Below are 15,349 nucleotides of genomic sequence, written 5' to 3'. Positions count from 1 at the left end.
AGCATGGATTAAGTGATGGCCTACACTAAATCAAGTTGAAGTACCAGACCTGTCTTGGAATACTATAGAAGAAAGTATACAAAGGCTGAGGGAAATTGGCATCCTAGAGTGCATTTATCAGGTTAGACTCACAGACCCACACGTGGACATACCTTTTACCACAACAGTGAGGAACAAATTTGTGAAGGGAGCTCCAGCATCCTTGAAAACTGCTGTGATAGCTATTTTATGTAAATCAGATTTGACAGTGGGAGCTGCCCTAACTGAATTAAGGCACCTGACTACAATGGGGCTGAATGGACCCTGTGGTAGTAGGGGCCAAGTGGTTGCACTCAATTGATGAAGACAAGGTAGGCGTGGTTACAGTAACTGACAGCAAAGTAAAAGCATTAATCTAGGAGTGAAATTAGATAGGAAATCTTCTAAATATTTACTTGACCTGTACAAATGGATAAATTCTAGGTCAGGTGAACAGCAGTCTAACTCAAGTCGCCAGAATAGAGTCACGGTCCCTCAATCAATTCTCAGATTTGAGAGAGTTTAAAGACCCTCAATCCCTTGAATGAAGGGGAAGCCAGGTCCTTTTGAGGAAGGACTCCAATACACTGCCAAACATTTTTACTGCTAATCTTTCTCCCAGCCTTCCCCAAGGGATCTACTGCCTTTTACAAGAGTGACTGTTCACTGGGGAAAAGAAAATAATCAAAAATTTTGGGGGATTACTGGATACTGGCTCTGAACTCTAACTCCGGGAGACCCAAAATGTCACTGTGGCCCACCAGTAAAAGTGGGGACATATGGAGGTCTGGTTATTAATGGAGTCATGGTTCATGTCCATCTCACGGTAGGTCCAGTGGGTCCCCAAACCCATCCTGTAGTGATTTCTCCAGTTCCAGAATTGCATAACTGGAATAGATATACTCAGCAATGGCAGAACCCCCATACTGGATTCCTGACAAATAGAGTAAGGGTTATTATGGTAGGAAAAGCCAAGTGGAAGCCATTAGAATTGCTCCTACCTAGGAAAATAGTAAATCAAAAGACATACTGCGTCCCTGGAGGAATTGCAGAGATTACTGCCACCATCAAGGACTTGAAGGATGCAGGGGTGGTGATTCCCACCATATCCCCATACAACTCACCTAGTTGGCCTGTGCAAAAAACAGATGGATCTTGGAGAATGACAGTAGGTTATCAAAAACTTAACCAGGTAGTTACTCCAGTTGCAGCTGCTGTTCCAGAAGTAGTTTCATTGCTTGAGCAAATTAATACATCTCCTGGTACCTGGTATGCAGCTATCAATCTGGCTAATGCTTTTTTCTCTGCACTTTTTTTTTTTTATAATTTTTATTGTGCTTTAAGTGGAAGTTTACAAATCAAGTCAGTCTCTCACATATAAACTTATATACACCTTACTACATACTCCCACTTACTCTCCCCCTAAGAAGTCAGCCCGCTCCCTCCTTCCAGTCTCTCCTTTCATGACTGTTTTGCCAGTTTCTAACCCTCTCTACCCGCCTATCTCCCCTCCAGACAGGAGATACCAACATAGTCTCACGTGTCCACCTAATGCAAGTAGCTCACTCCTCATCAGCATATCTCTCCAACCCATTGTCCAGTCCAATCCATGCCTGATGAGTTGTCTTCAGGAATGGTTCCTGTCCTGGGCCAACAGAAGGTTTGGGGACCATGACCACTGGGATTCTTCTAGTCTTAGTCAGACCATTAAGTCTGGTCTTTTTATGAGAATCTGGGGTCTGCATCCCACTGTTCTCCTGCTCCCTCAGGAGTTCTCTGTTGTGCTCCCTGTCAGGGCAGTCGTTGGTTGTGGCCGGGCACCATCTAGTTCTTCTGGTCTCGGGATGATGTAGTCTCTAGTTCATGTAGCCCTTTCTGTCTCCTGGGCTCATAATTACCTTGTGACCTTGGTGTTCTTCATTCTCCTTTGATCCGGTCAGTTGAGAATCATTGATGCATCTTAGATGGCTGCTTCTTAGCGTTTAAGACCCCAGATGCCACACTTCAAAGTGGGATGCAGAATGTTTTCTTAATAGAATTTATTTTGCCAATCGACTTAGATGTCCCCTGAAGCCATAGTCCCCAAACCCCTGCCCTTGCTCCACTGACCTTCGAAGTATTCAGTTTATTCAGGAAACTTCTTTGCTTTTGGTCCAGTCCAGTTGTGCTGACCTTCCCTGTATTTAGTATTGTCCTTCCCTTCACCTAAAGTAGTTCTTATCTACTATCTAATCAGTAATAACCCTCTCCTGTCCTCCCTCCCTCCCCCCCTCGTAACCACAAAAGAATGTGTTCTTCTCAGTTTAAACTATTTCTCAAGATCTTATAATAGTGGTCTTATACAATATTTGTCCTTTTGCATCTGACTAATTTCACTCAGCATAATGCCTTCCAGGTTCCTCCTGGAATGTTATGAAATGTTTCACAGATTCATCACTGTTCTTTATCAATGCGTAGTATTCCATTGTCCACACCTATTTTGAAGAACCATCAGAAGTGGTTTGCCTCCAGCTGGCAAGGCCAGCAATACACCTTCACTTGCCTACCAAAGGGCTATAGCAACTCTCCAGCCCTACATCACAGTTTAGTCCAGAGGGTCCTTGATCGTCTTTCCCTTCTACAAGATGTCATGTTGGTCCATCACATTGATGACATTATGCTGATTGGACCTAGTAAGAAAGAAGTGTCAATAACTCTGGTCTTATAGGTAAAATATTTGCATGCTAGAGGGTGGGAAATTAATCCCACAAAAATTCAGGAACCTTCCACCTCAGTGAAATTTCTAAGGCTCCATTGGTGTGGGGCATGTCAAGATATTCCATCTAAAGTGAAGGATAAGTTATTGCACCTGTCTGCTCCCACAACTAAAAAGGAGGCACAATGCCTGGTGGACCTCTCTGGATTTTGGAGGCAACACATTGCTCATTTGGGTGTACTACTCTGGCCTATTTAGCAAGTGACTCAAAAAGCTGCTAGTTTTGAGTGGGGCCCAGAACAAGAGAAGGCTCTGCAACAGGTTTAGGCTGCTGTGCAAGCTGCTCTTCCACTTGGGCTGTATGATCCAGCTGATCCAATGGTGCTTGAAGGATCAGTGGTACACAGAGATGCTGTTCGGAGTATTTGGCAGGTCCCAGTTGGTGGATCATAGAGCAGACCCTTAAGATTTTGGAGCAAAGTCCTGCCATCCTCTGCAGATAACTACTCTCCTTTTGAGAAACAGCTTTTGGCTTGTTACTGGGCCTTAGTAGAGACTGAACACTTAACCATAGGACACCATGAGGCCTGAACTGCCCATCACAGACTGGGCGTTATCTGACCCACAGAGCCATAAAGCTGGACATGCACGGCACCACTCCATCATTAAATGGAAGTGGTATATACAAGATTGGACCCGAGCATGACTTGAAGGCACAAGTAAGTTGTATGAGGAAGTGACCCAAATGCCCATGATCTCCTCTCCTGTCACGTTACCTTTCATCGCCCAGTCTGCAGCTATGGCCTCATGGGGAGTTCATTATGATCAGTTGACTGAATAAAAGAAAAGCGGTGCCTAGTTTACAGATGGTTCTGAGTGATATGCAGGCACCACTTGAAAGTGGACAGCAACAGCACTATAGCCCCTTTCTGGGACCTCTCTGAAGGACAGGGGTGAAGGAAAATCCTCTCAATGGGCAGAACATTGAGCAGTGCACCTGATTGTTCACTTTGCTTGGAATGCGAAATGGCCAGATGTGCAACTGTATACTGATTCATGAGCTGTGGCCAATAATTTGGCTGTATGGTCAGAGACATGGAATGAACATGGTTGGAAAATTGGAGATAAGGATTTATGGGGAAGAGGTGTGTGGATAGGCCACTCTGAATGGGCCAAAGATGTGAAGGTATTTGTGTCTCATGTGAATGCTCACCAAAGGGTCACCTCAGCAGAGGAGGATTTTAACAATCAAGTGGATTGGATGACATGTTCTGTGGAGACCAGTCATCCTTTTTCCCCAGCTACTCCCATCATTGTTCAATGCGCTCATGAACAAAGTGGCCATGGTGGCAGGGATGGAGGTTATGCATGCGCTTAACAACATAGACTTCCACTCACCAAGGCTGAGTTGGCTACAGCCACTGCTGAGTACCCAATCTGTAAGCAGCAGAGACCAACACTGAGTCCCCGATATGGCACCATCCCTCGAGGTGATCAGCCAGAAACCTGGTGGCAAGTTGATTATGTTGGACCACTTCCATCATTGAAAGGGCAGCATTTTGTCCTTACTGGAATAGACACTCTGGATATGGATTTGCCTTCCCTATATTTTTATATGCAATGTTTCTGCCAAAACTACCAACCATAGGCTTTCAGAATGCCTTATCCACTGTCACGGTATCCTACACAGCATTGTCTTAGATCAAGGGACTCACTTTACAGCAAATGAAGTACAGCAACGGGCCCATGCTCACAGAATTCACTGGCTTTACCATGTTCCTCATCCTGAAGCAGTTGGCTTGGTAGAACGATGGAATGGCCTTCTAAAGACACAATTAAAGCACCAGCTAGGTGGCAATACCTTGCAGGGTTGGGGCAATGTTCTCTAGGAGGCTGTATATGTTCTAAACCAGCATCCAGTATATGGCACTGTTTCTCCCATAACCAGGATTCATGGTTCGAAGAATCAAGGGGTGGAAATGGGAGTGGCACCACTCACTATTAGCCCTAGTGAACCGCTCACGAGATTTTTGCTTCCTGTCCCTGAGACCTTATGTTCTGCAGGTCTAGAGGTCTTAGTTGAGAAGAGAAGAATGCTCTCACCTGGAGACACATTGCTGATTCCATTTAACTGGAAGCTAAGAATGCCACCTGGCCATTTGAGCTCCTTATCTGTCTGGATCAACAAACAAGGAAGGGAGTTACCATACTCACTGGTGTGATTGATCCTGATTACCAAGAGGAAATTGGATTGATATCATATAATGGAGGTAAAGAAGAGTATGTCTAGAATGCAGGGGCTCCCTTAGGGCATCTCTTAGTATTACCGTGCCCTGTGATTAAAGTCAATGGAAAACTACAGCAACCCAATTCTGACATGACTACTAGTGGCCCAGACCCTTCAGGAATGAAGGTTTGGGTCACACTATCAGGCAAAGAACCACAACTAACCGAGGTGCTTGATGAGTGTAAAGGGAATATGGAATGCGTGGTGGGAGAAGGTAGTTCTAAATACCAGTCGTGGCCATGTGACCAGTTGCAGAAACAAGGACTGTAATTGTTATGAATCTGTTTTTGTATATGTGTGTCAAATATTTTTGTTTTCTTCGCTTACAAAATGTAAGATGTAAACTGGACTAATGTGTTTTCAGTTGTATGCATGTTAGTTGTACCGTGTTAGGTGCAAGTATGACTTCATAATTGTCTTTATTCAGACATTATGTATGGTTAAAGGAGATGTGTACGTGGGCTAAGTTGACAAAGGGCGGACTGTGATGGTTAAGATTGTGTGTCAGCTTGGCTGGGCCATGATTCCCAGAATTTATATGTGATCACTCTTATGATGAATCTACTATGAGTAGTCAATCAGTTTAAAGGGAGTTTCCTTGGAGGTGTGGATTGCATCCGAATATAAGCAGACATTCTGACGTTTTGCTCACTCTGGATCCTGTGGCTGCCTCCTGTTTGTCTGACCTCCGGTTCTTGGACTTGAGCTATCAGCTTACCTGCCGATTGATCTTGACCTCTCCAGTCCCTGCAGCTACGTGAATCAGAAGCCTTGCGGTCTTGCCTTCCAATCATGGGATTTGTTGATATTTACAGAATGTGAGCAAGAGCCCTGCTTTCTGGCCTGCCGATCTTGGGTTCATCAGCCCCTGTGGCTACATGAATCGGGAGAAGCCTCTATCCTAATCCATGGACTTGGGACATTCCAGCCTCCACAATCGCGTGAGCTGTTTCTCTGATGTAAATCTCTCTATATATTTATACGCTTTACTGGTTTTGCTTCTGTAGAGAACCCAGGCTAAAACAGGTAGTTCTACTGTTTTATAGGGCCACTATGAGTTGGAATCAACTCAATGGCAACAGGTTTACAACCATGTGAGCCATTTCCTTGAGATAAATCTCTGTCTCTCCCATATATGTATATGTATATGTATATATACACATATATGTATATAAAACCCACTGATGTCTAGTCAATTCTGACTCATAGCAACCCTATAGGACAGAGTAGAACTGCCCCATAGAGTTTCCGAGGACCACCTGGTGGATTTGAACTGCCGACCTTTTGGTTAACAGCTGTAGCTCTTAACCACTGCACCACCAGGGTTTTATATATATATATATATACATATATATATCCTGGTGGTTAAGCACCCAGCTGCTAACCTAAAGGTTAACAATTCAAATCCACCAGCCACTCCTTAGAAACCCTATGGGGCAGTTCTATGGTGTTCTATATGGTCACTGAGATTCAGAATTGACCTGATGTCAATGGGTTTTTTTTATGCTTCACTGGTTTTGCTTCTCTAGCAAACTCAGCCTAAGACAGGATGGTTGGCATAAACTATGAATGTAATATAAACATACAAAGTACCTAAGGACTTCTACCTAGAGTGCAAAGGTTTTTTTATAATATAAACAATATATGAATATGATATATTCCACAAATAACAATAAGTGCATTAAAAACCTTTTTTGAAAGCTTCCCCCAATCCAACACATACCCCAACATTTTGTGAGATAGGAAAGAACAAGGTGCCATTTTAATAAACATTGTCATGGCCTTTAGGTATCTTCAAATTTTCTGTTATGTAGTCTCTTTTAGACTGCAGATTGTAAGCGTTTATTTATTTACATTTATCAGGAATAAGCATCATTTATTTCCGAAGCCTTATAAATTAAAAAAAAAAAACTTGGAGATCACGTATAATATACCCCATATGTAACATATGCTGTTTGCTCCTTAGGTATAGAATTTACCCATAAAAAAAAAACAAGATTAAAAAGAAAGTATAGTATTTTCATATATCAGAAGAAATATCACAATTTCTGGAAGCATATGTAAAGAACTGTCAGTAGTGATTACCTCTGGGGAGTGGTATGGTTGAAGGATGGAGGAGGTGTACCTTTTACTTCGAATTTTATCCTCATTTATATGAGCATGCTAACAAACAAGCACAATTTGTTGGTTACCTATAGTATTTTAGGGGTGTGTATGGAATATTGTAAGTTACAAAGGAGGAAGAGACCCAATTCTATAGGAGGAGTAGGAGATCAGGAAAAGCTAGAGATTTGAGTTTAGCCAAAAAAAAGAAGTAAGATTGTCAGTGTACTAAATGACACTGAACTGTACACTTTAAAATGGTATATTTTATGCTGTGTTTATTTTACCACAATTTAAATAAAACAAAATAGTAAGAGTTCTTCAGGCAATTGAGGCAATTTTGAGGGAAAGAATATTCCAGAACAGGGACTGCATCATCTCTTAGTTACAATTATATATACCAATAAACTAGAAATTGTAAGAGGAAGTACTTAACTTATTCATTTATTTGCTCAACAGGTATTTCTTGTAGAAGGTACAAGGCATCAGAGATACAATGGTGAATAAGAACTTAGCCTCTGCCCCCAGGGAGCCTGCATGTTACTGGGAGAGACAGATCTTAATCAAATAATCATAGAAATTCATTTTTTTTTTTTTAAATTGAAACTAGGATAAGTGCTTCTGAGAGGAGGTTTAGTGCTTGGGAATTTAAGATCATAAAACAGGGATCTGATCTAGACAATAAAGTCCTTAAGGACATGATGCTTGAACCCAGAGGTGAGGGCTCATTAGGAAATATGGGAAAGAACGAGCATTTTAGGGAGAGGATCCAATTTGTGCTGAGAGCCTATGGGAGAGAACTCAGTGTCTTCAAGGGTCTGATCACAACTTTGAGCACCTTACCACACTCTGTCCTTCAGAACTGGGCAGATGACTTACATTTATGAATGCCTGAGACAATAGAGGGAGCTGCTAGACTGTGGAGAACTGTGGAAGTGCTTGCCTGGCCTGAAATAAGACTTGTCTGTAAATGAGATTTGCTTGTTTACAGGAACAGAACTGTGGGTTTGCAAGTGCTGGAGAAAGCCACTACGGTAGGAACAGGCAGAACTAGGAGGTGTGTGATGTGAGATGAGATGGAGAAATATGTGAAAGCCACTGTATTCTTGTCGTTATTCTAAGAGTAACACGAAGTATTAAGCTGGGGTTGACATGATCAAATTGCTGTTTCAGAAATATCATTTTAACCATGGCTTGGAGACTGGAATAGGGACAAAAGTGGTCATGAGTAGATTATTGCAAGAGCAGACACCTTGGTCTAGAATGAGGGTCGTCGAAATGGAGGGAAGTGGGTGGATTTGAGAGATAACGCAGTAAAACAGACATGACTTGGTGATGTATTACATAAGGAGATTGAGAATAGAGAGATGTCAAGGACAATCCTTAGGTTTCTCGTTAACACAACTGGATCAATTTACTGAGGCAGGGATCACCAGAAGATGATCAGTTGGTTGTTAGTTGAGGGAAGATTTGCAGACAGAGGGTGGAACATGAGTTGCTTGGTTTGGACATACTGAATATCCAGAGGTGTTTGAGCTATGTAAGAGGAGCTATTAAAGAGTGTAATATACATGGAATAGCTTGAGCTGGAGATATAATGTTCGTAAGTCAAGACTAAGGAGAAAGAGAATGAATGCCACCCAGGACCCAGTCTTACGTAGTGGCAACATTTAATGGCTAGAAGAAAATGGTGAGCTGACAAAGGAGACAGAGAGGTGATGGCCAGATTTGTGGGAGAAAAAAACAGGAATAATAGAAGGCACTAGAAAAAAAAAAAAAAAAAGTGGAAAAAAGTGTGTTAATAATAGTGTAGTTTTACTCAAAATGTTGAGTTTAAAAGATCTATAAGACATCCAAATTATTCAAAGAACCTCTTGGAACTGGAGCTCGGAAAGGGCTTTAGACTAGAGAGATAAATTTGAAATTTGGGCATTTAGGCTGCAATTGAAGCCATGTTCATTTAGAGAGAGGAGTACAATGTGTTGCTGTACAATTAATTATTTTTGTGTGTAGCCTTTCTAGCCATGGTCTTGTAACTCCCACCCTTAGAGTAATGGTTTTCATAGAGAATTGGAATGGGCAATTGAAACATTTGTCATCCAAAATGGGGAGAGGTAAAGGCATGAAGGGCTGGCTCACACACCTTGATGACTGTGTGCTCTCACTCAACATGGGGAGACAAACGGAGTATCACCATTGGACAGATTCCTACGCTTCTCTGGGGGATCTGGGAAAGAAGGGGTGGGGAGGATGCTGGTGCCACTATACAGTTCTTTCCCACATCACCTAAAATTGTTTTTTCCTGCCAGACTCTGCGGTTCCAGGACCAGGCATGCAGCTGCCTGTGCCAGAAACAGTGGTGATCCTTAAGCAAGAGATTAACTATACCCCTGAACATGTATGCCAGAATTCCCAAGGGCCTGATGGGATGGATTGTACCTTTTCCCATCTAGCAAAATTGGGCTTGACAGTGAATACTGCAGTATTGCCCAGTGGGTGAGATAGCCCATTAGTGTTATACCTATGAAACCCTACCCAACATGAATGGGAGTGGACTGACAGGGAAGCACTTGCTAGACTGCTCTTGCTACCAGCAGTTTGGACTAGCACAGCAGCTGAACCTGATGTTCCTTCCCAAGGTGGAAGAATTTGTATAAAAATAAATGACAAATGGAAGGAAGGAGAAATAACAGCTGAAGGTAAAGGAATGAATAAATGGATTATGCAGTGGGATAAACCTAACATTATGCTGATGCCTCAAGAGAGAGACTCAGAGCAAGGGAATAATCTTCTCTCACTTGAACTTTGTTAGAGGCCAGAAAGAGTGACTACAAGGTGTCTTTTGGAGAACCTGACCAGATCAGATGGAAATCCGAAGCAGACCTGAATGGCTGGTACCTGAGTAAACTCACCTTTGGGTTCTTTGCTCTATTGAAAGACTAATTGTTAATGACTGTTTTCAAATGGTAAAATGATTGGGGGGTGGGGGAAGTTATCTTCCAAATATGGAAGAACCATGGCCAGAAAAGCCAGGGGGTGGCCTGTGGCATGAGAGTAATTACTTCTGTGTGTGGTCTTTCTAGCTAGGATCTGGTAAATTCCACTCAGGTGATTGTGTGATAGGGTAATTGTGGCCTACCAGGGGGATTGGTCAGTTTTGCCTTGAAAGAGAGCCAATTCCAGAGCAAAGAGGGAGAATCCACCACCACCAAAGGAGAGACCCGCAGGAGACGGCGCATTGGGCTTCCCAGCCCATGGAACAAAAATGCTGAGTGCCTTTGGGCAGAGACTAAGGGCCAGGGAGAACTCCATGCCTGACCCACGGATTTGGGACTTGTCAGCCTCCACAACCTCGTGAGCCATTTCCTTTATATGGTTTGTGAGTTCCATGAGATGTTGCCAGAAACTAGGGAAACCAAAGACAGGAGGGGGAGTACTGAGGGGAGGGGGAGTAGTTGATGTTAGAGAGGATGGAGTGGTACAGTAGTTTGGAAAAGCTAGACGTTTGGGACATCTTTAACCTCCACCTTATAGGAACCAGCTTTGTGCTGATCCTTACAAAAGAAATTATTCATTTATGTGTGAAGCTAGCAATCAACGGTAGTAATTATTATTCACACATCTAGGCAACAATAACGCTGATGCATTTACCTAGTATTATTCTGTCAGGAACACTTTGGAAGTATTACCCAGTTGCTTCTGTCAGTCAATACTCGGTCTGTCAGCAATATTATTGAGGGCATTTTGGTAAGAGGCCATATGGAAAGATAACAAAAATAAAATAAGATCTGAATTCTCTCCTATAGCTTTCGGGTAGTCGAGGGAATAAAATCACATAATACTCATGACCAGCATCAAAATTACATATCAGTGACTACAAATTAACAAAGTCCGACACTATTCCTCATGAATGTTGAGTACAAACAAAAAACAAAACAACGAACCCATTGCCATTGGGTAGATTCCAACTCATAATGACCCTATAGGACAGAGTAGAACTGCCCCATTGGGTTTCCAAGGAGCAGCTGGTGGACTTGAACTGCCAACCTTTTGGTTAGCAGCCCTAGCTCTTAACTACTGTGCCATCAGGGCTATTGGTGTTTGGTGCAATGGTTCAAGAACTTTCCTAGGGAAACTGAATTGTCAGTGGAATTTTAAATAAAAGAATTCTAGAGATGGTAGGGGCCTCAGAAATCTTCAAGGTAGTAAAAATATTTGCGAAATCCCTTTTATTATATATTAGGGGAGAAGATGGGAAAGGGACGCAGAGAGCCTGTGGCTTGTGAGGGGCTGCATGAGGCGTATGACATTTATTGTCCTAAGGTATTGTGACACTGGGGATTTACCAAGAAATCAGCCTCATCTGTACCAACATATGAAATTGCATAAGTGTAGCCATGAAGTTTAGACAGGGCCTTGGGGAGGTATTCAACAAAAATGCCTGGAATTATTGAGTGCCCGTTATGTGCCAAGTCCTGAGCTAGGCACTGGGAATGTAAAAATGAAAGATGGCCACTTGAGAGACATACAGTTTTGTGAGTAATTGGAGTAAGTGTGTGAGAAGAGCCGTGACAGAAGAGCAAATGAAGAAGAGACTGAAGATGCTAGAAAGAGGGTCCCATAAATAGAGTAACCAAAAAAAAACAAACCTATTGCTGTCCAGTCAGTTCCGACTCATGGCAATGCTAAAGGACAGAGTAGAACTGCTCCATAGGGTTTCCAAGGAGTGCCTGGTGGATTCAAACTGCCAACCTTTTGGTTAGCAGCTGTAGCTTTTAACCACTATGCCACCAGGGTTTCCAAAATAGATAATAATAGAGTAAGATAAATAGATAAATACAGTAAGAACTGCTTAAATAAAGTTAGCATGGAGACTGTGGGCTCAAGTGCAGAATTTAATGAACACCCAGGTAACATAGGGAAGAAACTTCAGGTAAGAAAGAAAATACCAGAACTCTTGAGGAAGGAAAAAAAAATAAATAAGAAATCTATTGCTTGAGGGCTTCTCCTAAATTCTGGCCTGAGGGTAGCTTTAGGGGTGAGAAGAATAAAGGCTTAAAACTGGTTCCATGGCAGGAATAGACTGAAAAGCCCCCAAATAGGAATTGCTAAAGAGCTCAGGAATACTTAGGTCTGAGGATTTTGAAGCTGGCTAAGACACCAAAAGAATTCTGTTACTTTCAGTCAGGAGTAGAGAAAATGGATAATGAGGAGGTAGAGGTGAGGTGGAGGTGCTTCCAGGTTCAGATTGAGAAAGATAAGAGGACAATTGAATTAGTGAGTTGGTAAGGTTGGCTCTGAAAAAGAGTTTGCACCAAAACAGGCTCACCTAGACTGTACTCAAAGATTTCTTAATTTGGGATCTGGTTGACTATAATACAAAAGATTCCATTTTCATGACCATAACTACAATATATCTTCATGCTCCCCAGTCACTGTGAAGACATGCTAATTCTTCTACATTTTTGAAATCATTTCTGGTAATGACCTTTTTTTTTCCTCTCAGAATATCTACTTGATTTCTTCTATCTTCCACCTTCTCCTTTTGAAGTATCTTTTTTTTTTTTTTTTCAGTTTATTGTGGTAAAATCTGTATAACAAGACATTTGCCATTTCAACCATTCTTATGGGTTCCATTCAGGGACATGGTTAATTACACTCACTGTGTTGTGCAACCATCACCACTATCCATTTCCTTTTTTTTTTTCTTCACCCTTAACAGACTCTTACTACCCCTTAAGCAGTAACTCCCACTCCCCACTCACACCTGCCCCTGGTAACAATTAATAAACTTTGGTCTCTATGCATTTACCTATTGTGAATATTTCATGTAAATAGGATCATACAATATTTATCCTTTTGTTCCTGACTTATTTCACTCGGCACAATGTTTTCAAGGTTTGTCCCTGTTATAGCATGTATTAGAACTTAATTTCTCTTTTTTGCTGAATGATAGTCCATTATATGGCTACACCGCATTTTGTTTATCTATTCATCTGTTGATGGACAGTTGAGTTGTTTCACCTTTTGGCTAGTTTGAATAATGGTGCAATGAACATTGTTATACAAGTGTCTGTTGGAGTCTTTGCTTTCAAGTCTTTTGGATAATCACCTAGGAGTGGAACTGTTTAGTCGTATGGTAATTCTATGTTTACTTTTCTGAGGAACCACCAAACTATTCCATAGCAGCTGCACCATTTCACAGTGCTACCAACAATGGATGAGAGTTCCAATTTCTTCACATCCTAACCAATACTTGCTGTTTTTGGTTTTTCTGGTAATAGCCATTCTAATGGAGAGGAATACAGGTAGTCCCCAACTTAGGACGTATTTGATTTAACAAACTGCAGTTAAGACCCTCTGTTTTTTGTTTTTAATTTTATTGTGCTTTAGGTGGAAATTTACAGTGCAAATTAGTTTCTCATTCAAAAATTTATATGACAAATTGTTTTGTGACATTGGTTGCAATCCCTGCAATGTATCAGCACTTTCCCCATTTCCCTCTACACCCCAGGTTCCCTGTATTCATTCATCCAGTTTTCGTTTTCCTTCCTGTCTTCTCTCCTTGCAGAAGTTGCCCATTTGGTCTTGTATACTTGATTGAACTAAGAAACACGGTCATCACATGTGTTGTTATTTGTTTTATAGGCCTGTCTAACCTTTGGCTGAAAAGTAGCTTCAGGAGTGGCTTCAGTTCTGAGTCAGCAGGGTGTCCGTGTCCAGGGCCATAGTCTTGGGAATTCCTGTCTCTGTCAGACCAGTAAGTCTGGTCTTTTTTTGTGAATTTGAATTTTGTTCTACATTTTTTTCTCCCACTCTGTCAGAGACCCTCTTTTGTGATCCCTGTCAGAGCAGTTGATGGTGGTATGAGCCTCTATTTTTGTATGGATTTTTGGGGTACATTTTATTGTTAGTTATATGTACTATATACAATGTTGCAGTGGGTAATTTGCTGATATTATTCTCAGATGTTCACTCGCAGATGTTTAAAGACAAAGATCAGATTTATAAAGTTACCGATAATAAAAGGCAATAATAATGAAAAGTAAAAAAAAAAGAGGTATTCGACTTATGTGAGAACCAACAAAATGGAATCATCAAAACAGAGCCCTATGGTAAGCCGGGGACTACCTGTATATCATTGTGGTTTTGATTTGCGTTTACCTGATGACTAATGACGTTGTACATCTTTTCACATTTGTTGGCCATTTGTATGTCTCCTTGGATGAAATGTCTATTCATGTTCTTTGCCCATTATTTGATTGAGTTGTTTGCCTTTTTTTGTTGTCGTTAAGGTGTAAGAGTTCTTTATACGTTCTGGATATTAAACTCTTATCCAAAACATAGTTCCCAAATATTTTCTCCCAGTTTGTAGGTTGCCTTTCATTTTGCTGATAAAGTCCTTGGATGCACAAAAGTTTTTAATTTTGATGAAGTCCAGTTGGTCTGTTTTGTCTTTTGTCACTCATGCTTTTGATGTTATATCCATGAATCTATTGTTAAAAACTAGGTCTCGAAGCATTATTCCTATGTTTTATCCTAAGAGTTTTATGGTTTTAGTTATTACATTTAGGTCTTTGATTCATTTCAGTTAATTTTTATATATGGTGTGAGGTATGGGTTCAATTTCATTCTTTTACATGTGGAGATCTAGTTGTCCCAGCAGCACTTATTTATTTATTTATTTAGATTTAAATTGTTATTTTGGTGAAAGTATACACAGCCAAAGATATACCATTTCAACAATTCCTACATGTACAATTCAGGACACTGATTATATTAAGTTGTGTTATCATTCTTGCTATCCCAGCAGCATTTATTGAAGAGAATATTTTTCCCCCATTGGATGGACTTAGCACCCTTGTTGAAAATCAGTTAGCTATAGATGTATGGATTTATTTCTGGACTCTCAATTCTATTTATTGGTCTATGTGCCTATTATTAAATTGTTTTTATTACTGAAGTTGTAGAGTCTGCTTTGAAATCAAAGTGTGAATCCTCCTACTTTGTTCTTCTTTTTCAAGATTACTCTGGCTATTCAAGACCCTTTGTAATTCCATATGAATTTGAGGGTACAAGACTGCTGGAATTTTGATAGGGATTGATTGACACTGTAGATCACTTTGGTAGTATTGACGTCTCAAAAATAAGTTTTTCAATCCATGAACATGGGATGTCTTTCCATTTACTTAGGCCTTCTTGATTTTCTTTCAACAGTATTTTATAGTTTAGTGTACAAGTCTTTT

The 15,349-nt window shown here is 41.0% G+C and overlaps 2 protein-coding genes across 3 annotated transcripts in view; one reads left to right on the top strand and one right to left on the bottom strand.

The window, feature by feature from the left end:
* LOC126059477 (graves disease carrier protein) overlaps positions 1 to 15,349 on the bottom strand; it is a 281,521-nt gene that overhangs the window by 113,686 nt on the left and 152,486 nt on the right. The window lies entirely within an intron of this gene.
* The window catches only part of TET1 (tet methylcytosine dioxygenase 1), a 134,535-nt gene continuing 125,040 nt past the window's right edge, over positions 5,855 to 15,349 (top strand). Inside the window, exon 1 of the mRNA XM_049855141.1 lies at positions 5,855 to 5,959. The gene's annotated coding sequence lies outside the window, so the exon portion shown is untranslated. The remainder of the gene's footprint in view (positions 5,960 to 15,349) is intronic.

Source organism: Elephas maximus, chromosome 16, assembly GCF_024166365.1.
Source record: "Elephas maximus indicus isolate mEleMax1 chromosome 16, mEleMax1 primary haplotype, whole genome shotgun sequence".
NCBI classification, from domain to species: Eukaryota; Metazoa; Chordata; class Mammalia; order Proboscidea; family Elephantidae; genus Elephas; species Elephas maximus.
This window is presented reverse-complemented; position numbering and strand designations above follow the sequence as displayed.